The following is a 25,047-nucleotide window of genomic DNA, read 5'->3' on the forward strand; positions in this document are numbered from 1 at the left end:
GCATCCATGCATAAGCATCCCCATGTGATAGAACGTTAAAGAGCCCACCAACGCGTCACTCGGGGCGCAGCCAAGCACCTGAATAAGTTATGAGATGACAAACACAGGAACGTAGAACAAACAAAAGGTGTTCCCATTCCCATAGAGACTCTCACCTTGGTGTTGTTGATATACCAGCTGAGTGCCACGGGTGGGTTGGCCCTCTTGGCGAGGCAGAGGGCCTCGACCCTCTGGTCGTCCGAGACTTCCAGAGGTCCCACGCCGATCCAGCCGGAAGCCTCGATCACTGGACCAGGGTAGCCGTCGACGCTCCCATCCGGTGGATCTGCAAGAGTTCGTTTGCTGTGTCATGCACGAAGAGTTATGCAGGTGGTCTGATTCAGGAGGGTGCGGTTGGCCGGGACGGGATGGGGAGTTCGGGAGGTAGGGGGGTTTGGGGTGAGGGGGAGGTGTTTGTTATTGGGGCGGTGTCGCATCTGATGAAGTATGAATGACTGAGGAGTGACTTGTAGGTTGAAGTAGTATTAAAATGTAGCACGAATTAACACAAATAATGGCATTGTGGGTCATTGTCTTAAGATAGGCCATGCTTTTAACTGGGATAATTCCTCGATAATCTGCTGAGTCAAAGATCACAGAAAAAGGAATCTATTGAAGCCAGTTTTTATTGAAGCCACGTCAACGAGGAATTTAAATCTCCATCCTGGATTATGCTTTGATTCTCTTTCCTTATCTCTTTTGCGTAAAGAACACACCGCTCAGGTTAGCAAGCTGTAACCCCGCTCACTCTTTTTGTTTTTGTGTATAAAGGTCTGTCAACTGCTATCATATTCAATGTGAACATGAAAATGTAGAATTTACTACGAAAGTACTTGTTGCAAGTACCTGTTTCACTTACCTTTCTACCGTGGATTTAAGGATATATATATATATATATATATATAATATATATATATATGTATGTATATGCATGTATGTATGTATGTATATTATTTATATACATTTTAGCTGAGGTCTCAGGTTAAGTTTCAAATGACACGACAGAGTGCCAAATACGTTCGTGAAATTAACGCATTTTCGGGACACTGTCCCCTCTTTTTATATTCTTTCCGTGACTTCAGCTAATAATGAAATCACTAGCAAATTATATATTTAGATACAGCTATAGAGAGTTGTTTTACGCCCCTGTCCGGAACACTTACACAAGAATAAGTATTCAGTACTTATACACAGAAAGCTCATTACCGTCGTATTTGTTTGTTTGTTTGTTGTTTGTATGGTGCTTTTACGTTGCACGGAACCAGTGGTTATTCAGCAACGGGACCAATGGCTTTACGTGACTTCCGAACCACGTCGAGAGTGAACTTCTATCACCAGGTATACACATCTCTCACTCCTCAATGGAACGTATCAAATTCCCTTACACAATCTGGGCCATCATCCCCTCGTTTTCTCTCCACTTTACCATCGCTCACATTAGGCTGTGCTCTTCAAGTTATTTGATTGCGGGTGATAGGTGCCCCATAGGTGAGACAAGGACAGGGTGTGAAAACGTTATAAGAGGCCTGCTGTGGACCTCTGGTCTGGTAAATACCTACCCCGAAACGCCGACAGAATGAGATACATTTATACATATATTGAAGCACACGGTACAAGTTGATTTTTGTTTTCTTTCACTGCTCAGAGTAACCAGGAACCGCCAAGTTGGTCTTAATGGGTTCTAAGTGTAACACACGGTTGAAGTCATGTCTTCGTCACGTGGAAAAATGGTTAGTAAAAAGGCATATAAAATTATGAAAGTATTTAAATATTTTCAGAGAGGTTGGTTACGATCCAAGGTATAATTCCCTGAAAGTCCTTGGAGTTCAGTTTGATGTGAAGCACTTTCAAACAATAAAAACTCCCCTAAAATTTGCCTCTTTAATATATGAGTATGGGCACTAAAAGCAAAATCATCTCGCTTGTCTTTTGTGAGCAAATTCTGTGTTTTGCTATTCAAAAGTAAATCTACTTTTTATTCTTACTGCACTTCAAATCCTTTTAATGGTTAATGGTTAGAGTAGACTTCGATTTCGTTGAAAATCACATGGAAGAAAAATAGTCCTTCAGCCACTCGTAAACTGAACCATTTTCATCAGGAAATCCTCTACGATAATATCTATATATTCAAGAAATAATTGCCATCATAGTAATTAATCTGAACAATATACATCGAAGTTAAATGTAACGTTAAGTAATTTCCTGTAAAAATCCGAGCAAAGGATACACTAAAGAATACGTTTTAAGAAAGGATGTAAGTTTAAAGGAACTCCCCCCCCCCTCCCCCCTGGTCTCTAATCCCCCCTCTCTCTCTCTCTCTCTCTCTCTCTCGTCTCTCTCTCTCTCTCTCTCATATATATATATAATATCTATATATATATATATATATATATATATATATATATATATATATATATATATATATATATATATATATATATATATATATATATATATATATATAGTATATATATATATATATATATATATTATATATATATATATATATATATCTTCTTCTTCTTCTTCTTCTTCCCAGCTTGTTCCCATTTTTATATGGGGTCGCCGTTTCGGATGAGCCGTTTCCATCTATTTCTATCTTGCGCTTCTGCCTCATCAATTCCCTTCTCATGTAAGTCTCCTCTCACACAGTCCTTCCATCTCTTTCTTGGTCTCCCTCTCTTTCTTCTTCTTGCACCTCCACTCCCTAGTATGTCTCCCAGCGTGGTCCTCATCTCTCCTCAACAGGTGTCCATACCATCTCAGCCTCCCCTCCTGCACTTTCTTTGATACTTTCCACCACCTTAGTTGACCCCCTTATGTAGTCATTTCTGATCCTATCCACTCTTGTTACCCCAGACATCCACCTAAGCTTTCTCATTTCTGCCACATCCATCTTCTTCTGCTCTGCTTTTCTCATGCTTGCTGTTTCCGTACCATACAGCATTGCTGTTCTTACCACCGTCTTGTGAAATTTTCCTTTTAACCTAAGCGGCACTCTTTTGTCACAAAGAACTCCCGAGGCCGCTCTCCAGTTGTTCCAGCCTGCCTGTACCCGATGTTTTACTTCTTCTTCCATACTTCCTCCAGCGTTAAGAAAAGATCCCAAATACTTAAACTTATCAACTCTCCTTATTTGCTCTCCACCAAGCTGAATACTTTCTCTATCATCCCCCCTCAGTGGTGGTACACATATATTCTGTCTTGGATCTACTTATTCTCATTCCTCTGTCCTCCAGTACTTGTCTCCATCTTTCCAATTTCACTTCCAGATCTTCCCTGCTCTCTGCACACAGAACAATATCATCCGCATACAATATGTTCCATGGTACTGTCTCCCTTACTTCCTCTATTATAACATCCATCACTATGTTAAAGATAAATGGGCTCAGAGCCGACCCCTGGTGTAATCCTACTCTCACCTCAAAACCTTCTGTCTCCCCAACACTGCTCCTCACTCTGGTAAATACATTCCGGTACATCTCTTGTATCAATCGCACATACTTCTCTGGCACCATCTTCTCCCTCAGGCTCCTCCATACCTCTTGCCTCGGGACTCGGTCATAGGCCTTTTCAAGGTCAATGAATACCATATGTAGGTCCCTTTGTCTTTCCCCGAATTTCTCCATTATTTGCCTCAGACAAAATATACCATCTGTTGTTCCCCTTCCCTTCATAAATCCCATCTGCTCTTTACCTATTTGTACTTCTTCTCTCAGTCTAGCATCTATCATCCTTTCCAGTATCTTCAAAGTGTGGGACATCAATTTAATGCCCCTATAATTACCATATATATATATATATATATATATATATATATAGTATATATATATATATATATGTATATATATACATATATTATATATATATATATATATATATATATATATATATACATATATATATATATATATATATATATGTATATATACATATATATATGTAATCACACATAAACACATTGTATGTGTGCGGGTGTGTGTGTCTACACGCTGCATCACTTTACTCTTGAGATTCTTCCATTCAGGCTCCAACAATAATCACCTGCAAGGTCTCTTTCTGCTTTAACAAAGAATCTTACCATTACATCTTTCATTCTTGTTATTTGAACAAACCACCTAAAAAAAACCCGGACCATCTAAGAACCTACTGCACCTGGATAACATTTTAATACACTTGGATTTGTTCTTCATTCACACGACCCTGTCAACACATCTTACTCGAAAAAAAACTGCACAAACATTAGTCTCAAAAGTTTCAGTGCCTTCTGTTTTCATTTAGTTTCAATGTCCGCACTGTCTAACAGAAAATAATATTTCCATCTTTTGTGTTCCTTTCAATCTTCATGACCTTACTTTTGCTGAAATTTTTGTTCTTTGTAAATTCAGATTAATCCACGAATCTCGTTTGCTTACGTCCACTGTCACGATTTAATATTGCATCAGACTCTAAAATAAAGACGAGACCTTTTACACTTCTTCCACCAGGTTTTTCTATATTCTCCAGAATTGCATTAATCTGCCCTGTCTTATTACTGACTTTTCACAACACCCCAACAGTAATGATGATTCACAATTTCATTTAATAAACAAACCTGGTCTCATACTGCTCTCACAATAAACTCGATATCTTCTCGTCCTCATATTCTATTTAAACTTTCACCTCATTTTCGGAAGTGACTATTGCGAACTAAACTCTACTTAGCATCGCGATCGTTTTTGTCACCAACTTCATACTGCGTGCGTTATAGTATGCATACATGATATATATATATATATATATATATATATATATATATATATATAATATATATCTATATATATATATATATATATACATATATATATATAAATGTGTGTATAAATGAAGATCTGCATGCATAATGGGGGCACATTTCACTTCGATATTATACCCAGAATTTCATAAAAGTAGAATGATATGCCTAAAATAAAACAAGCACTCGTTCAAAGCTTTGCTCATGCATTCTCAAACGTGTGTAAGTGTTGTATGTGTATGGGTGTGAGTTTGTGTGCATCCGTCTGTACAACTGTGCATGTATGTATAAATATACGTTTGTGTATACAAGATTCTTTCAGCATGCAAAAGGTTCAATGCAAAAGTCGTTTTTCAGTATCATAAATCTTTTTCTTGACGTTACCACAAGCTAAGGGTGTAGACCATTAGCTCCATGTAAGTGACCGTATACAAACACATTGTGTGCCAAATTCAATTGCATCCTTGCAGGATACTCGGCGAATAATACAATTTGGGCGGTTGGGGTAACAGGTTTCTGTAATCTCGCATGACGGCTTGAATCGAACATTTGGTCGTCTCTGCCTCAGAACTTCTCCGTTTATTTCTGTATTTCGTTTATTTTTATGTACGTGTATGTGTTTGTGTGTCTGCCTTTTTAGCTTTCTGTAAAAGAAAACTATTACGTTGGCTTTGTCTGTTCGTCCGCACATTCGTCCGCCCTCAGATCTTAAAAACTACCCAGGTTAGAGGGCTGCAAATTGGTATGTTGATCATCCACCCTCCAACCATCAAACATACCAAATTCCAGCCCTTTAGTCTCAGTAGTTTTAATTTTATTTAAAGTTAAAGTTAGCCTTGGTCGTGCGTCTGGCAACGCTATAGGATAGGCCACCACTGGGTCGTGGATGGAAGCTTTATGGGACGCGGCTCATAGTTAAAACTCGATTGCGACGAGGAAACTACGGTGCATTTTTTACTTTTTGTTTTGTGTAGTTGAATAACTCAAATGTAACTTCAAATTAAAGTATTTCTAAATACACCGCTATACAAACACACACACGCATACACTCACACATAGCACACAAACCCAAGTGGTGTAAAAATAAGGATGCGACAAAAGTGTATTACTGTCTCCGTGGCTGTGTAACATTTATTTGGTTGGAGTGATGCGAAAAGTTAGAGAACGAGCAGTAGATATAGGCGCAAAGTTGTTGCTGATTTGGGATAGAGAAGAGAAACTGCAGACACTGATAAAAGGTTTTAAAAGCGTATGCAAGGGGAAGTTAATGACAGAAAATGTGGTGGTTAGACGTATAGCCACATTGGTAAAAAGAAATCAGAGAGATGAAGCAGTGGATATCAATATTTAGTATGGAAAAAATGGAAGCAATATAAACATACAGGTATTTTAAGGGAAATGTTCAAGATGATCGTAGGATAAGAGAAGATATGATTTGCTGTACAGAAAAGGTATGGGAGGTAGTGATGGTATGTGGAAAAGATTATAGGAAACTTGGAGTGTCTGTGGATGCCAGGGATGTAATGTATAAAGTGACAGTTAAGCCACCTCTCCTTTAGAGATGTATTATTTATGTAGTATATGTGGTTAGAAATTGAAAAGGGCTGAGAAATTTGCTGCCAAAAAGAAGAGGTAAAATTGGAGGTGTAAGTGAAATTACTTTTTATAGTGTTTTGAGATGGTTATTCATGTATAGAGAATGAAGAATGATAAGATTTTGAATGGAGCGAACAACTTAGAAGTGTTAGGAGGACAGTAGCAATGCAAAGCTAGGTTTGAAAGATGTATTGGAAATGAAGGATCTCAATTTCCAGGAAGGCAAAAATTGGATGGAAAATGCGAGTGATATAGTAGTTTGTGTAAGAAGGTTTGACGTGCTGGTGATGAGCTCTTGGTGTAGATGTGGGCAATGACAATTGTAGAAGTTATACTGTGCAGAAGTTTATCCACGATTCACCAATTAGTGTCCGAATTAAGTGGTGAATGTAGTTTTGTTTTTCTTTCCGCAAAGGCAGTCCTTGTTAGGTAAAACAGCCTTAATGCCAGAGGAGTATATTTGGAGTATATCTATCTACGTGTCTATCTCTAGGTTTGTCTATCTATCCACATATCAATCAATATATATATAAGTGGATTATGTATGTACTATGTGTGTGCATGTGTGTATGTTCTGGGGTAACTCTGAAATGCATTGAGCAATTTTAATCAAACTTGGTATACAAATGACTTACTATCTAAAAGAGAATACTGTGGCAGTAAGACATCACTGGCACCAAACGTCACCAAATGAGGTGAGGGTGGAAGAACTCCCCTGAAACTCTATGGGTTTATCATACCTCATTTCTGTATACATATAACTTTATATTTGGAAAAGAATACTGTGGTGGTAAGACATCGCTAGCGGCATAGGGGTACTGGTGGGAAGGGAGAAAAATGTAAAAATAACCAACAACAACAAATATTAGTGTGTAATCCATATTTTTCGAGGTCACTGAGATGATTCATGAAACTCCTGACGCCCTTTAAGTTTAAGTTCAGCCCGAAAGAAAGGCGAGATGATAAGGCATGAAAAATAAGATGTAAAAAATTACAGATATTATGTCTAATCTATAGTTTTTGAGGTTGCTATGATAAATAGATGAATATCGGCACTCTTGATGCCTTTTAAGTCCAAATTCAGCCCCAATAGGAATCAGGGCCAAAAAACGGTGAAATATAAAATGTCAAAAGTGTTGGACAATGTAATTGAAGCAACTATCTTAATAGGAGAGAGAGAGAGAGAGAGAGAGAGAGAGAGAGAGAATTTATCGCTTGTCATTCAGAGTTTTCCCAGGCAGCACTGGGTTGGTCAGCTAATGTATATATATATATTATATATATATATATATATATATATATATATATATATATATATATATATATAGATATATATATATATATATATATATATATATATATATATATATATATTACATACCTTTATTCTGGTTCTTGTTCTACACTGAATAATTACTCGTTTGATCTTCACTAAACTTTATTAAATGGACAATCGTATTTCAGTTAATCTTAATTAACTGAATATTTTCAATCATATTCGTAATTACTTTATTGGGAAAACCCATTAGTTACTTTAATTGTTTTCAAAACTAATTAATTTATCATTAAAGTGCCTATGTACCTCGCTGTTTATGAAAGATATTTTGTTCTAATTACCTTATCTCCCTCTAGTTTACATTCATTACATTTGAATATCATGAATAATAATTGGTATAGTGAGAGAGTTTCATACATTCTCGTTCCTCTATGGTCAGTGTAGTATAAATTCGAAAATTTGATTACTTATATTAAATTTATTACCAGAATATTATTATATCCACGATAACAATTGTACAGTATTTTCCAAGTGCTCACACAAGCTTACGCGCAAATTTATATACATACATATATATATATATATATATATATATATATATATATATATATATATATGTGTGTGTGTGTTGTGTGTGTTGTTTGTGTGTGTGGTTGCGTGTGTGTCGGGATGTACATAATCGATTCATCTAACATTAATTTAATGCATATCGGATTTAACAGACCAAATTTTCTCCCAGGATTTCAGCGTTATCAGCTCCAGCCGAAATGAGAACAGTAATATAATAATACTGTAAACAGCTGATTCACTCATTACATTAATGCATCGCGTAACAATAATTGTAAATGATCTGATCTGCGTATTTCATCGCAATACAGAAATGCTTGGATTAGTTAGTTACATTTTGATAGAAAATGTCTGATAATTTCCCATGATCAAAGATCTGAAGGTATTAGATTTTCGTTTCAATGGAATTGTTTATACGTTGTGCAGACTAAGCCGTCAATACTATTCGAAGCGTTAACAGTAATCTGATAAAAAAAAATACTCGATCTAATATGATATGGGCACATGATTAGCCAAAGAAGAGTCAAAATCATAATAGAAATCGTGCAGAAACAAAATATCAAAATGATTCACATTATCCATTAAACACTGGACATGCAGTCAATGAATTCAGTATGTTTTGTTGAATACAATATACGACCTTTAATGATACGATAGCAGTGAAATTATGAGGCACATCGGCAATGAAGTGATTGGGAAACTGCGCAAATCTTTGATTATATGAATTCGTAAATACAAACAGGACAGATACTGTATTTACACATATTAGAACAGGGTTAAAAATATCATACGAAGTCATTTGAACCATGCCAAAATCCCCCTATAGATTAAAGCGAAATGGACATTCTGGTTTTGCGTAAAGGCAACGGTTTTCATTATTTCATTTTTACCGTATGTGGGATGCTTCCAAAAAATTCAAGGCACCCACGAGCTCTGGAATTTAAGAGCTCTGACTTAAAGGATTTTACTTGAATTTTAAATTATGGGTGAAATGAATGTTACATATATATGTGTATATATATATATATATATATATATATATATATATATATATATATATATATATATATATATATATATATATATATATCTGAGTGTATGCGATTGTTGGAGGTACTTCAACTCCAAAGGGACGCATTTGAACAAATCTAACATTCCCATAGCAACTTTGCCTATCATGCTACTTGAAAAAGATTTAGCTATATCTTCATTTGTTTCTCCACAACGAAATCTAGAATATTATAATGTATTTCCACGACCGTTTTTCACTATCCTGGAGCATTACTCATTCGCTTTTTAGGGGTGAATAATAGGGGTCATAGATATACATATATATATATATCTATTATATAATATATATATATATATATACTATATACATATATACATATTATATATATACATACATATATATATATATATGAATATATATATATATTATATACATATATATATATATACATATATATATATATGTATATATATCATATAATATATATATATATATATATATATATATATATATATCGATATATATATATATATGTATATATATATATATGTATACGTCTATATATATCATATATATATCTATATGTTATTATATGTATATATATATTAGAGATAGATAGATATATATTATATATATATATATACATATATATAATATATATATATATATATTATATATATGTGTGTGTGTGTGGTGTGTGTGTGTGTGTGTGGTGTGTGTGTATGTATGTAAGTATGTATATCTATATACTATCTATATATATATATATATAATATCATATATACATATATCTATATATATATATATATAATATATATATGCATATATGTATATATATATATAGATATAATATATATATATATTATATTTAATTTATATATATATATATATTATATATTATTATATATATATATATAAATATATTATATATAATATGTATGGTTGTATTATATATATATATATATATATATATATATATTATATATATATATATATATATATATATTGTTGTATGTATGTATATATATATATATATATATATATATTATGTGTGTGTATGTATGTATGTATGAGTGTATGTATGTATGTATATTCCACCGGTGAGATGCGAACGATATCTCGCAAATGTGGAAGGAATCATAGTTTATGTTGTAGCCTCATATAAAATGTTCCCCACCAAACATCTAACATTATTTCTTGCTAATTCTCCAATTGCACGAAACTTTCCCTTCGCCTCACTTTTGTTTGGTCATCAAGTTATGTTATTCAAAAATTCTTGGGGACGAAGACGAACGCCACCCGAAACACGGGTACGAGGAAAGAGAAGATAAAAAAAAAATAAAAAAAATTATGAGGGAGTTCCGGCCCCCTTTAATAAATCACCACAGCTGTTCTCACCCTCTTACCTATTTTCCCTGAGTGAAAATATTGTCTTATTGTCTTTGTCTCTTCCTTTTTCTCTTTGCATTGTTTTCTTCGTTCTCTTTGCATTTGGATAATCTTACATTCATGTTGTCTTTTGTGTTTGTTGAGTTTTTAGATTAGAGAAATAACTGTCCAACTCTGATGTAGTATTTCTTCGTGTTGTTTCTCTAAACGGGGATTACCCGATCATTAATATTGGCTCATATTTTATTTTCACATTAACCCACTTAGTTTATGGCATTCTATTATTATTATTATTATTAGTGTTATATGCCATTGCATGAGCTAGGTTTAATAGTTCAGTATCATCATTCAAACTCCTTATAATCACGAGCTATTAATGATTAAATTTCATAGTCGTTTTGTCGTCTAAAGTTATTAAAACCCAAACAGAGAGTGTTCAACTGACGCTCTACCGCAGAAATCTCTTGTCATTACCATTAGTTGTGCTATTAGTGTTTATAGATATATCTGTTCATACACACCACTTCTTCGATAAATAACATTATTTTATCATTTCCATTCACCTACTACACGGAATCAATCCTCTGCTCTTTTGTGTTTCGTCGAAAGGTTTATCGTCCTAAGGAATCGTCTATTCATTCTGGGTTCTCCTTTTGCCCCTTATAGCAACGTTCCTTTTCATCTTGAATATTCTAAGGAAAACATATCTTGTCCACTTTTGTTGCTTCTCTCGTCTTACCTTCCAGTTTGCAGTCTATGACGCATTTGTCTAAATACATCGGAAGAATGTTTTGCACAGCTTTTGTCATTTTTTTATATAATTCGAGATTTCATTCGTGGGTTACAATTTTTAAGACTGCTTCTGCGGACTTTGTATATCATCCTTTATCCCTGTGTATCCTTGAGAACTATTTCTCTGATACATTTTCATTCTTGAAAATGTCTTCAGCACATGCGTTTTATCATTATTGGCTATATTTCGTTCTTTTGTATTTTTTTTATCTCACAGTTTGTATCCCTGCCATAAAAAATAACAGTAAGTTTTAAGCAACGTTGTAATTCATCGATTCTTACAAGACATTAAGGCATTATGCATATCACATTTACTTTAAATTTGTCCAACTTTGGTTCCTTGAACTTCATAAGTGTAGTTAGAATATTTCATAAAAGTAGAAATCATCATTTGTCTTGATAGCGTGCTAAAAATGAAAACCGTTGCCTTTACAACATATAAAACTATTTGCGGTCTTTATAATAGAGAAATCGTGTTTTGGATTTATACATGTAGAGTACCCTTATCATAAACAAATTAAGGCAGTATGTTTTACTGCACAATGGATTTCATAAAAAGCAGTAAACTAGAAATTTGTGGAAGTGGAAACTAACGTAGTTTTACATGGTTTAACAACGTATGCATCCTCTCAATGTTTTTTCTCTTTGCTAAATTTTTCCTTTTGTCATTATCCCTTCTTGAACTAAGGATATTAACTGGAACTCTTTGCCCTTGAAATTTGATCAACAATGGTATCCGAGAATGACAAATGATTTTTCACGGACCAATGAAAGATATTTATTGTTATTCAAGTTTTCCATGGGGAATCAAGAGTCATTATTATTTACGGTTTTGATGTACATTAACAGGGTTAGATCGCCATTAACCCCAGTGCGTTAGAAAGACAATTTATGATTAGCATGGTGGGAAAAAATAAATGCTTCTCTAATAGTTAATTTTTTACGGCACTGATATTTTTGCTGGAAGCTAGCTTGGAGTCATCATTGTGACCTTTTGCTTTAGTTCATTTTTTTATGTACAACAATTGGCAAAAGTATTTAGCTTTTAAATAAAGCCAATATGACGATCAAAGGAGAATATCACAAGTGGAGGAGACAGGTGCATGACAAACAGGGTATCATAAAAGAAATTTAAAGTATCGAAAAATATAGTTCTGTACAGTAAGGTTTTAAAAAATTGCATATTTCAATTTCATATTTTCTGTTTTATTACTGATTACTTATTGTTTTGTAATTTATTACATGGTCAGTAAATTTCTAAAAAAATTTTTTTTTTTTAATTACACCTATAGAGAATTTTCCAAGATATTTCTTATTAGCTTTTGACATTTCATGCTAAACCAAAAGTCGTTCCTCCTTCTTTGTACTTCATCTTCAGCATTTTTTCGAAGAGTTATTTTTGCATTATTACACTTTCTCTCCTGCCTGCTGAGCACGGCCAACGATATTTAATCTATAGCGAAGATTCACTTTCATTAACGATGTTGTGACTTATTCCAATCAAGTCACTCGCAACCGATCCAATTGACGTTCAGTACTCGTATATCCGGATACTTCAGAGAATGTCTCAGCGTACAAAATTTCTTCTTTAGAAACTTATATTCATTAAAAAAAAACTTTTCTAAACTCGGTGTTTTCGGGGGGTATGCGGGAGGGGCGTTTATGCCTGCTTTTGGTTCAGCACAAAAATTTAATCCATAACTTTATATCATTCTCATTAATCGTCTCCGCGTTGTTCCTGGTTTTGTTAGTGAAAAACAAATACTATGCCTCTTTCATGTTCTGCGTTTTGCTTTTCATTCTTTCTTATTCTTCATATTCCCTGTTGGAGATTGGTTCAAAATTTGATAAACTTTTTTTTTTTCTTGCTCATTAAACACCATAGTTTTCTGGGAGAGACTTGGTCCTGTAATCCTGGATAAAATAACGCAGCATTTTGCCGCCTCTGACATTCTTATGTAAGCGTTTAATAAATCTGCTATCATCGATTATCAGTACCATTCAGTCTCATGAGTTATAATCGCACCACTGAACCTGTTACGTAATCCAAATTTAATTATTCACGTAGTCAAGATCTAAGTGTCACTAAGGGGAAAGGTTTTTCAGCAGCTTTTCTCTCTGACAATAAAGCTTTGAGCTTTGACTTCTAGGCTTTGCAACTCTGCCCTCACCGTCTTTATATCATGCCATCGTCATTAAACTCTGTCTGTCCATCTACATCTGATCATAGTTATACTCTTGAATTTTGGTAGTTTAAGATAAAAAAAAAAAAATATGTCTCTTATCTGATAAATCATTATTCAGTCTCAAGAGCTGAGCGTTTTTCAAAAGCATCGTTGACAAATCTTATTGGTATTTTCCCGCTGACCTCATTAGAACTTCCTCAAACTTCCCTATCCTCGAGGAAGTCAGTTTTGAAATTGCTGTTGTTTCCTCTTTCTCGGAAACGTTTCCTACGCAGAATGAAAAGGCCACCGCTCTCTCCTCTAAGCTGAGAACGAAAGAAGAAAAGACGTAAACTCACAAGGAAAGAGTGAGAAAGAAGGAACAGGAAAGAACGCATATCGATCTCGATTTTTTTTTTTTTTTTTTTTTTTTTTTTTTTTGCAGCTTTGCAGTTTAGCCAGTTTAAGCATGGAAATTTTATGCAAGGTAGAAAAAAAAAAGGTCATCAGCAATGCAAAGTACCTAATTTGGATCTGCAGTGAAGGAACAATTTAGAATATGGCATAATAGATCTGTAAGACATACAATTAATGAATGTATAACAGCTCCGGCTTCGCTATCATGAATTGGAAAAGTCGTCAATGAGATTACGTACATTAGGCACTTCACAGAGTGTTCGATTAGATACTGATATCATTTATCATCTTTATACACTGGAAATTCATTCATGGAATTAATGATAAGTATATGATGCAAGGAAATATTGTTTATAAATAGCTCTACAATATACTGAACCATCACGAAAAGCGCATCTCTGTAACTCTCAGGCTATAGGACGCCCTGCACGGAAAAGCATCCATACATCCCAAATAAATCGACTCCAGTTGAGCACGTGGGCTTCCTCCTAAGATGTTTTGTAAAAGGGGTAATTGGATAAATTGGGAGAAAATATGTATCATGGCAATGTTAGAAAACAGTGAGAAGGCGAAGCAAATGTGTTTTCTTGTAAGCGTTTAAGAGTTAGGCTACAGAGAAAATGACCATTCGTCGAATTACTGTTCCGTAAAATTGTTAATTAAAGGACAAACATAAACAGCTATGTTACTGCAGATATGATACGTGATTATATACACACAAACACACGCACATATATGTATATATTTATGTAATGTATGTGTGTGTGCAGTTGTATTCCTAGTAACATTATTGCAGCTACTTGTAGGTACAGTATCCGATTCTCATGTTGAAAATAATTTAGATTTTGTAAACAGATTAATCACGAAACCCCAAAAGATTATGAAATAATGGTAAGCTTTGATGTTCATTTGTGTACCTGTCAACGACGTCTTAGATTTTTTAAACAGCGAACTAAATAAGCATGTTTTATCTCTACCTAACCATGTCATTTTAGAACTAAGCAGACTGTGCGTGGTTAACATTTGTTTTATTTTCAATGGAAAATTTTACCGATAAAAATTTGGAATGCAGATGGGTAATTGCTTATCCCCAGTATTATCAAACATTTACATGGAATTTTATGAGTCTAGAATACCTAAATCAAATATGACAGATATTATTATTTGGGTGAAATATGTTGATATATTTGCAGTACTGAAAACATATATTGACATTCAAAAGATTTTAAGGGATCTCAATAATTTAGTTCTCTCCATAACTTTTACAGTTCACAAAGAAAACAATAGTATTATTTCATTTTTGGATGTTACATTTATAAGGTCAGTTGTAAGTTATAGCCATAAGTTTAAAATACACTGATAACCTCTTAATAACAATCTTATAATTAACAATTACTCCTCCACAAGCAGATGTAAAATTCTCAGCATTAAGATCAATATTTTTTAGAGCTCTTAATATCTACAGTCCAGAATTTATCAATAAGGGTCTAAAATGTATATATAAAGCTGGTATTGAAAATAATCTTAAATGAGCAGATATTGATTATGGTCTAAATTTAGCAAGAAAAAATGTTACTCATATGAAGAGAAAAACAGAAAACTAGATTTTATATCTTTCCGATACCGTCCCACATTAGAGTCTGTAGTTTACCCGCTAAGGTTACTACTTGGTTTTAGTGCAACTTTTTCATATCCTAGTACCATTGGTAAAACTTTAATACGTAATAGTACGGAAAACAATGAAGGAATCATTTATAAGATACCATGCAAGTGCGGTAGTTTTTATATAGGACAATTTGGCAAGGCACTCGAAAAGCTCACTTTAGATCATAAATATCATATACGAACGAATAAAGCTTTATGATTTCATAGTAGTGTGTGTGATTTACCGATTGTAATTTATTTAAAGGCCCAGGTTTTGTTGAAAGAAATTTGATAGAGACAGCTTGTATTGTTCGCAGCAAAGGAAAAAGTCTTATTTTATCTCCTGGCTTGTATAAATTAGCTCCTTTTATTTTACGTGTCGTGAGATGATAGTACAAATTGGATAATTATATCCATTAACAACCATATAACATACGATTGTTAATATGTACTTAGTTTATGCTGTTTTAAATGGACATATTACCTCATTTGATATTTTGGCATTTTTCATTTGTTCAAATACTATTCTTGTTTTATTGCGTTATTTTACTGATGAATGGTTTGTAGCTCAAACTGCTAGATATTGGTAACGGTATTCCACATGTTTAAGATTGTAAGCCTTTCTTGGCTACAAACATTGTAAACTTTTTCTCTTTCCTCAATATACACTCCAAGAAGAGGTCCATCGCATTAACATATCTTCGTGTCTAAGATTGCCATGCTACATATACATATATACATAATATATATATAGATATATATATATATATATATATATATATATATATATATACACACACATATACACACACACACATTACGTGAATGCCCAACACTATATACTAGCCATCTCAATAAAATTTTACTACCATGGTTTATGTTTTATTGGAATAGTCAAATTATTATTATCATGTTTTTTATTTTTTAAATATAATGTCAACATGTTGGCCAAGTATCTTAGTATTCCCTGCGATGTAACAAAAGCAAGTTAAACGGTAAAGAAGGAATGATGTAGTACAAGCTCCACCTGTGCCAAACTGATACAAGTCTTGCTAAATACAAGAACATCTTTAAAAGACATTTTCGGGGCTGTAAAATTATTCTAGAATACACCGTTGGAAAGGTAAAAATGTGTTTAGTGTACATTCCTGAGAAGCCTAAAACTATAAAAACACACATGCATATATATATATATATATATAATATATATATATATATATATATATATATATATATATATATATATATATATATATATATATATATATCATAGAGAGGAGAGAGAGAGAGAGGAGAGAGAGACGAGAGAGAGAGAGAGAGAGAGAGAGAATAAATGAATTATTGGGCTCACAGGGTCTGTTTATAAGCAGGTTCTTTATAATCTGTCAGCAGCTGTGCCACTTACTGTTTTTTTTTTTTTTTTTTTTTTTTTGTGTGTGGTGGTGGCATACGAGGTAGGGGGATGGGGCTGGGACATCGCTTGTTGTCACTTCCGTGATCATTCAGACAAAATCATTCTTTGCTGGGGCTTCCATTGCCCCATCTATTGTTCGACGTCTCTCTCTCTCTCTCTCTCTCTCTCTCTCTCTCTCTCAGCGTTACGCAGGTCAGTTGCAGTTGTTTCATGATATAGCTTTTGCTTTCATTTGATCTTTTGTTTGTTTCTTAATTTTTAGTTTCCTATTATCTTTCCATGTGGTCGGATAATAGGTGCCTCTAACATTGTAGTGCCAGAGAGATTGTCTCCTCTCACGAAATATTTTTCCGCCCTCTTTGCTTTCAAGGCCTGCTTTGACTTCTATTGCTGCTGCTGCTACTACTACAATAACGTTAATAGTAAAGACATGAAAGATTAAAGAAATGAAAGGAAACCCCATAGCCTTGAAATTTTACGAACGCCTTTTCAATAGACGTGGCTCTGGGTACCCGCAGTTCAACTCTCCCTTAAATAGTAATTAAATGGAAACATTTTCTTTTGTTTCCCATCTGCTCCAGATGGCCTTAATTGCATTTGATGAAGCAGACAATGGAGGGAGAGCGAGACACAAAAAAAAAAAAAAAGTCAGCAACAAACGCTTGAAATAAATAATGGGTCGTCCTCTCTCTCTCTCTCTCTCTCTCTCTCTCTCTCTCTTTTCCCAGATATGATAGAGCCAAGATCAAAAAATATGACAGGGACAAAATGCAGCAATAACACCGCAGACAGGCCAGAGTGGAAGTCATCCATATCGGCGCGGTGGAACGAGCGCGAAGCAATGCTTGAGGAAGGTTCCACGTCTCAGAATATGTGTCGGTGGACAAGACATAAATGTGCTCTGAGATGGTGCTTGCTCACTCCTTTATTCCCTCTCGAGGATGCCGTGACCATTACGCAGATGGTAAGGCATTTTTGCCCTCTTTTGTGCTTGCTTGATTGCTCTATCTTCGCCAGGAATGTTTATGGCTCTTGTCTCTTGCACTCACTGGGTGGGGGCGTTGGTGCGGGTGGATTTGGGGGGGTGTTTGGTTGAAGGGGGGTTGTTCAGGGACGATCGTACTTTGTTTCCGTCTTTCTCTTTGTCACCTATTTGTGTTTGTTTATTGATTTGCTTATCAAGTGAGGGATATAGGTCGGAATACAATTTATGTAAGTAGCATGCGTTTTATCTTGTTCGTTCGAATATAAATCTTCACCATAAAACACTTGTTCCTCCCAAAGAGATATAATATATATATATATATATATATATATATATATATATATATATATATATATATATATATATATAATGTATATAATGTATATATATACACACATACAGAGAGAGAGAGGAGAGAGAGAGAGAGAGGGAGAGACCGCGCAAAACGTGTGAATAACATTTCATTTGTTTGATATTTGATTTGCTGCATCGTACACGCGTCTCTGGATGACGTATTGCGCGCCATTTTATTTTTGGGGAATATACAAATCGACGAAGCCCGGAAGGAACGAAGGAACAGGCAGGAGGAGGAAAGGAATGCCGACAGACAAAATAAAACCTCGACCATAGATCGCAATCCTATTTATGCCCCGCAACAATAAGGAAAGGAAAGAACTTGCCTTACCCTATTGTTTGTTTTCGATCGTATCTTATGAGTGTGTCAGCTCTGCATGAAAAATATTTTCTAATAATTTAACTGTTCCTCCTCCCTTGGTTGGTTCACGGCCTCTGAATGGGCTTCAGAAAGGAAGTTGTCTCTCTCTCTCTCTCTCTCTCTCTCTCTCTCTCTCTCTCTCGTGTTATGCATGAGTTGTTTTTCCCTTCGGATGATTTTTCACTTTTTTCTTCAGTTAATGACATTTTTTCTGGAATATTTTTCGTGAAGTTTCCACATTTTATTCCAGCCTTCCTGTTCCTTTCGCTTTCACTTCTATTTTTTTTTTTTTTTTTTTTTTTTTTTTACGTTTCCATTTTTCTGCATTTGGCCTTTTGCTAAAAATATACATTATCCATAATTATGAAATCTAATTCACTATACGATTCATTTTGGTTTGCGATGTTGTTCATATTTACAGTATTGCTATTTCGGTTATCATGTTTGTCTTCCATTGATATTTTGATCGTGAAAGGAGCGTTCAAAAGCACGCAACTGCATTGTATGAGCGCCTCAGTGGCGTGGTTGGTTTGGTGTTTGCTTCTCACCTCGGTGGTCGCGGGTTCGGTTCTAGGCCATTCCATTGAGGAGTGAGAGATGTGTATTTCTGGTGATAAAAGTTCACTTTCGACTTGGTTCGGAAGTCACGTAAAGCCGTTGGTCCCGTTGCTGAATAACCACTGGTTCCATGCAACGTAAAAACACCATACAAACAAAGCAACTGCATTGTATGGTCGATTTAGTCTGCATTATTCTGCCGATAAACACCTGTGGCAACATTCTTTTGCTTTTAAGGAAATTGCAATTCGAATATCGCACACCTGTATATCTCAAACCATACTGTAAAGGTAATAGTAACTCCCACAATTATGTCTTAATAGAAACCCGTTTATAGTTTCCTGTAAAAGGAAACTATTGTGTCTGTCCGTCCGCACCTTTTCTTTCCGCCCTCAAAGCTTAAAAACTGCTGAGGCCAAAGGACTGCAAATTGGTATGTTGATTATCCACCCTCCAATCAACAAACATACCAAATTAGAGCCCTCTAGCCTCAGTAGTTCTTATTTTTTCAACCTTAAAGTTAGCCATGATCGTGAGTCTGTCAGCTCTGTAGAACATGCTGTCATCGGGCAGTGGTGAAAGCTTCATGGGCCGCTGCTCATGAGGCATTATATGCCGCAAAGAAAACTCGATTAGGCCGAAGAAACTTAGGTGCATTTTTCACTTAATTTTATTGTTCTTTCACGCACATGCTCATGTTTAAAATATCACAATAGATGCAGAAAATGATAGTCAGAAATCCAAGCGCTTGTCAATGTCTGAGTAAAGACGAAAGCGCTTGGATTTCTGACTATCATTTTCCTGTGGAATTCGTTTATACATGCTCATGTGTTTATATTTGTGCCTATATTAGACTTTCTGTGCGTTTAGTATTTTACTACGATTTACCTTCCAGGATTAAAATTATTATAGTAAATATACTAATATATATTTGAAATTATCTGATACCGTATTTAACTTGCTCCGTTAGATTTACTCCCAAACGGTAAATGTTTCCGAATACCACGTATATTCATGGGCAGCTCTGATGAACAATCTCCCTTCGCCAATATCGAAATAAATACTTAAGATAATGACTGAACAAAGTTTTCATGCAACAGATTTGTTATTTTCCTGATATTTCTTATTATAATTTTCACAGGTATCATTACAGTGATCTTTTGTTAAATAAGTTTAATTTCTATAAATAATTTTGAGAAATATGAAATATGATTTTCTTGAAATATTATTATTTTCACAGAAAATTGTGCATCTCTCATAAAACTTTGGCGACATCATACGACATAAACAGTTTTCTTTTGTGAAGTAGCCTCACTTTTTTCCTTAAGATAGTCCTATAGATATATAAAGGAGTTGTTATAATTTTCATAAAATATCATTTTCATAGAAAACAATTAGTTCCATAAAACTTGAGGACCTCAATTGGGCAAAGATATTACTTTTTTCTTTGGAAAAAACTCTCTCTATCACGAGAATATATATATATTAATCTAAGGTGTCCACAATAATAAAAAAAAATAAGTAATAGTTCGTGTAAAATTTAAAAACACTTTACAAAGTTTTCGAACCTTTCCCTGGGTTGGACTGAAGATGAATCCAAGGAAGGGTTCTAAAGCTTCGTAAAGTGTTTTTAAATTTTACACGAACTATTAAACATTTTTTATTTTTTATATTGTTGACCCCTTAGAATATTACTTTTTTCCTTAAATGAGTCTTATAAATATATAAGAGAACTATTGTAATTTTTTTGAAATATTATTACTTTCATAGAAAATTATAACAGTTCTCTGAAAACATTGGTTTTCACAACCAGTGAAGGAGTATTGAAGTAGCATTAAACGCCCATTTACCCTCTTACAGTACCTCGGGGGATTCAGACGATTATCGAAAACGTATTTGCAAGTATAAAAGTGTGTAAGTAGAAAAGTATTAAAGTAAACTTCGGGGTCTCCTTGATCCAGCGCCTCCTGCTCTGGCATCGACCTGCAGGAGCCTTTAAGTGTCGTTGCGTTTCTTTTGAAAATGCCAATGACCTCCGCTAACTACGTGTCACCTTAATGACGTCATTAAATTAATTCCCTTTGCCGGGAGCCCAGACTGAAATCTGGAACAGTGGAAGAGAGAGAGAGAGAGAGAGAGAGAGAGAGAGAGAGAGAAGAGAGAGAGAGAGAGAGAGAGAGATGGGGGGCCGGGGTAGGAGAAATTGTTGCACACATTATAAGCATGGGTTTAGTTATATGAATTGTTAAACATATAGACGAAAGGAAAAGCCTGAAAGGGAGAGAGGTAAATTGAACATAGAAAGAGGCAGAGAGAAAGGAAAAAATAAACTATAGAACAAAAATGAGAATCGATAGAAAGATACATAGACGGACCGTTAGACGGAAAATGAAGTATTTAGGAACAACTATGAATTGCTTATCCCCGAATTTTATGGGCTATGTCAGGCGAGCGAAGACAAAAACCTCAGCAGGTCAGGTAGAAACTAAACTATGTTATTTACTTATCCATTTTTCCCCTTTACTTTTTTATGTAGCATTTACAGTTCCTTTATGTTTAAATCAACTCCAGCAGTTACCGTTCAGTTGTAATAAACTTAGGAATGTTTGTAGATGACTCAGGGATTAATAAATCTGTTGTCATCAAATACTTATGATTAAATTTCGTCTGAAAATTCAACTTAGTTATTTCTATACAATGAAGTTCAAAACGCCAGAAATGAAAAAAAGATATGTAAAACTATCATCTGGCAACACATACACACGTACGTAGGTATACACGCACAGACACTAACAATTCATTTTGATTTGCCATTGCCTAATACAAGTAAAAAGTACCTTTTACAGACAAAAAAAAAAAAAAAAAAAAAAAAAAAAATTCAGGAATGTCATATTGTCTGTCCATCCTATATATTCCTAACTCCTAAACGACCTTTCTACCTGACAGGTTACTCCATTCTCGTATGTACCTAGGAATGCCAAGGTGTATTGGTCTAATCAATCAAATCTGTGTTTGTATACTCCGACGGGAGTTTGTTATGCCCCGTGATTTCACGCGCGAACGATGACGGATTTTCCATTCCGAATGAAGACTTTGTTTTGTAATCCAGCATTTTTTCCCCATTCCAGGTCATTGCGCACGAGATTTGTATCTGCGTAAAGAGGGATATACGTATACTACATACATACATACAGGCATGCTCATACACATACATGTAGTATTTTGATTAGATGCCTCACCTTCTATAGATGGGCGAGGATTGTTTCATAGGCGAACCGTAAGATATGAAGGTATGTTGATATGCATACATACATACATACATATATCTATATATATATAGATATATATATATATATATATATAATATATATATATATATACATATATGTATGTATCCGCTAAAAACTTAAATCATTTGTGCATGGCATCTTAACGCAGCGTAAATTCATCAGAAAGTCAACAGTTCACCAAAATAAATTTCCGTAAAATGGAGAGATAATCGCATTATCAAAGATAAAAGCACCTCAGCATTTATACTCCAGCATACACATTAAATCTGTATCTCAAAGGATTACTGGCGGATAATCCACATCCGCTCAAATACCTCCAAAACCCCACCCTCCCTCCCACCCTCCTCCCCCCCTCCCACGCACAGCCCCCATCTCTCCCTTGACCCCTAAATCTGAAATAAAAAATTGTAATGATAATCAGCCAGCGATTAAGGCTTTTAAGTAAATTGATTCCCAACGACACGTAGCTCGGATAATGATCGTTTTCAGTTTTAGTCTTTGAAGTTTATTCTTATTTTGTTCACATTTTCACCTGAACTTAATTTTTGTGCTAAATTGGTGTGACAGCAAGTGCTATTAGCTCATTATTGATCTTAGGAATTTTGCCTTTTACTAATAAGCACAGTATTTATACATGGACTTCCTAGGAGGTTGCAAATGGTTGCAACAGTTAAAAGCCATACTGTGGGTATCTGTTTCCTTAACAAAACTTCTTCCTCCACAGTCTTGACAGAGAAAGAATTGATATCTTAAGAAAAATTAAAATGGAAATTCGCTTATACCAAAAAAGCCAAGCAATGCAATCACAAAGCAAAGTTTTCCGAAAGGTCTCTGATCTATCAACAAAGTTACACCTTTCACGTGAGTCACCTTTGCCTTCTGAGGCATGAAACACTGCTATTTAGTTTTAGCTATTTTCTTTGTGAAACTCAAAGCAAGAATTGTCCTCCTTACCTTCCACTTCCACTATTCATTACGCACCTAATGATTTCTATCTCATTATTCATCTAGCTCTTAAATAAAGTCTAATAATTGACCCAACCCCTTACCGCTGAATTTTCAAAACCCGGAATATTGTTCGTCTATGTGATGATTGTATCGACAAATATTTCCGAAACAAAGGTTAATCACATTAGAGATAAACGAGGTGATTACATGTACCTTTGTAGGTTAATGAAGGCTATGAACCTGGTAAAAACGATTTTTTTTTTATTTTTTTTTTATTCCACGGATCTTTTATCCTTGACATCTGTTGCTCAAGTTTTTGCTTCCTTGCTTGATGTGTATATGACTTTGTTTCGTCACTTCTTGATCATTTTCTCTTACCTTATTAGAATTCTTACAGTTATCGGAACTTCTTATATTCACATCAACTAGTCTCCCTCATATTCTGTTGTTTTCCCTCCTACTCACTAATAATTTTTAATATTCATTTCTTACATGTATGAAGTTTAAAAAGATTTACTTTTATTAGAATCCTCCTTTGTTCTGTCTATATTTTTTTTTCATTCCTCTTCAGCAATATATATATTTTCTTTGCCATTCATCATAAGAGGAATATAATTGATATTTTCTATATTAAAAAAAAATCCCTGTAAGGATTACTTTCTATCAGAATTGCGAATTTGAAACTACTGATTCAGACCAGCTAGAACCAAATTAGATGTGGCAGATGAAAAGGAAAGTCATCGCTAAATATCAGTGGGAATTTTCCTGTATCTTCAGTGACGTTTGTTTTGTGACTTTTCCTTAAACCCGACATAGTTTTCCGACTTTTTCCCGGTATTTTATTGAAGAGTAATCAACCGTACTTGGTAAATTGCTTCGCTGTTATATGAAAATCATGTAACTTGGAATTGTCTTATGCCAGATACCCGACCTTTCTACCTGACAGGTTACTCCATTCTTCGTATGTACCTAGGAATGCCAAGGTGTATGGTCTAATCAATCAAATCTGTGTTTGTATACTCCGACGGGAGTTTGTTAGCCCCGTGATTTCACGCGCGAACGATGACGGATTTTCCATTCCGAATGAAGACTTTGTTTTGTAATCCAGCATTTTTTCCCCATTCCAGGTCATTGCGCACGAGATTTGTATCTGCGTAAAGAGGGATATACGTATACTACATACATACATACAGGCATGCTCATACACATCATGTAGTATTTTGATTAGATGCCTCACCTTCTATAGATGGGCGAGGATTGTTTCATAGGCGAACCGTAGATATGAAGGTATGTTGATATGCATACATACATACATACATATATATATATATATATATATATATATATATATATATATATATATATATATATATATACAATATGTATGTATCCCCCGCTAAAAACTTAAATCATTTTGTGCATGGCATCTTAACGCAGCGTAAATTCATCAGAAAGTCAACAGTTCA

General features: G+C 34.6%; 1 pseudogene; it reads right to left on the minus strand.

The window, feature by feature from the left end:
- LOC135211249 (uncharacterized) overlaps positions 1–25,047 on the minus strand; it is a 384,314-nt pseudogene that overhangs the window by 25,506 nt on the left and 333,761 nt on the right.

The sequence above is a fragment of the Macrobrachium nipponense genome, chromosome 4 (assembly GCF_015104395.2).
Source record: "Macrobrachium nipponense isolate FS-2020 chromosome 4, ASM1510439v2, whole genome shotgun sequence".
NCBI lineage: Eukaryota > Metazoa > Arthropoda > Malacostraca > Decapoda > Palaemonidae > Macrobrachium > Macrobrachium nipponense.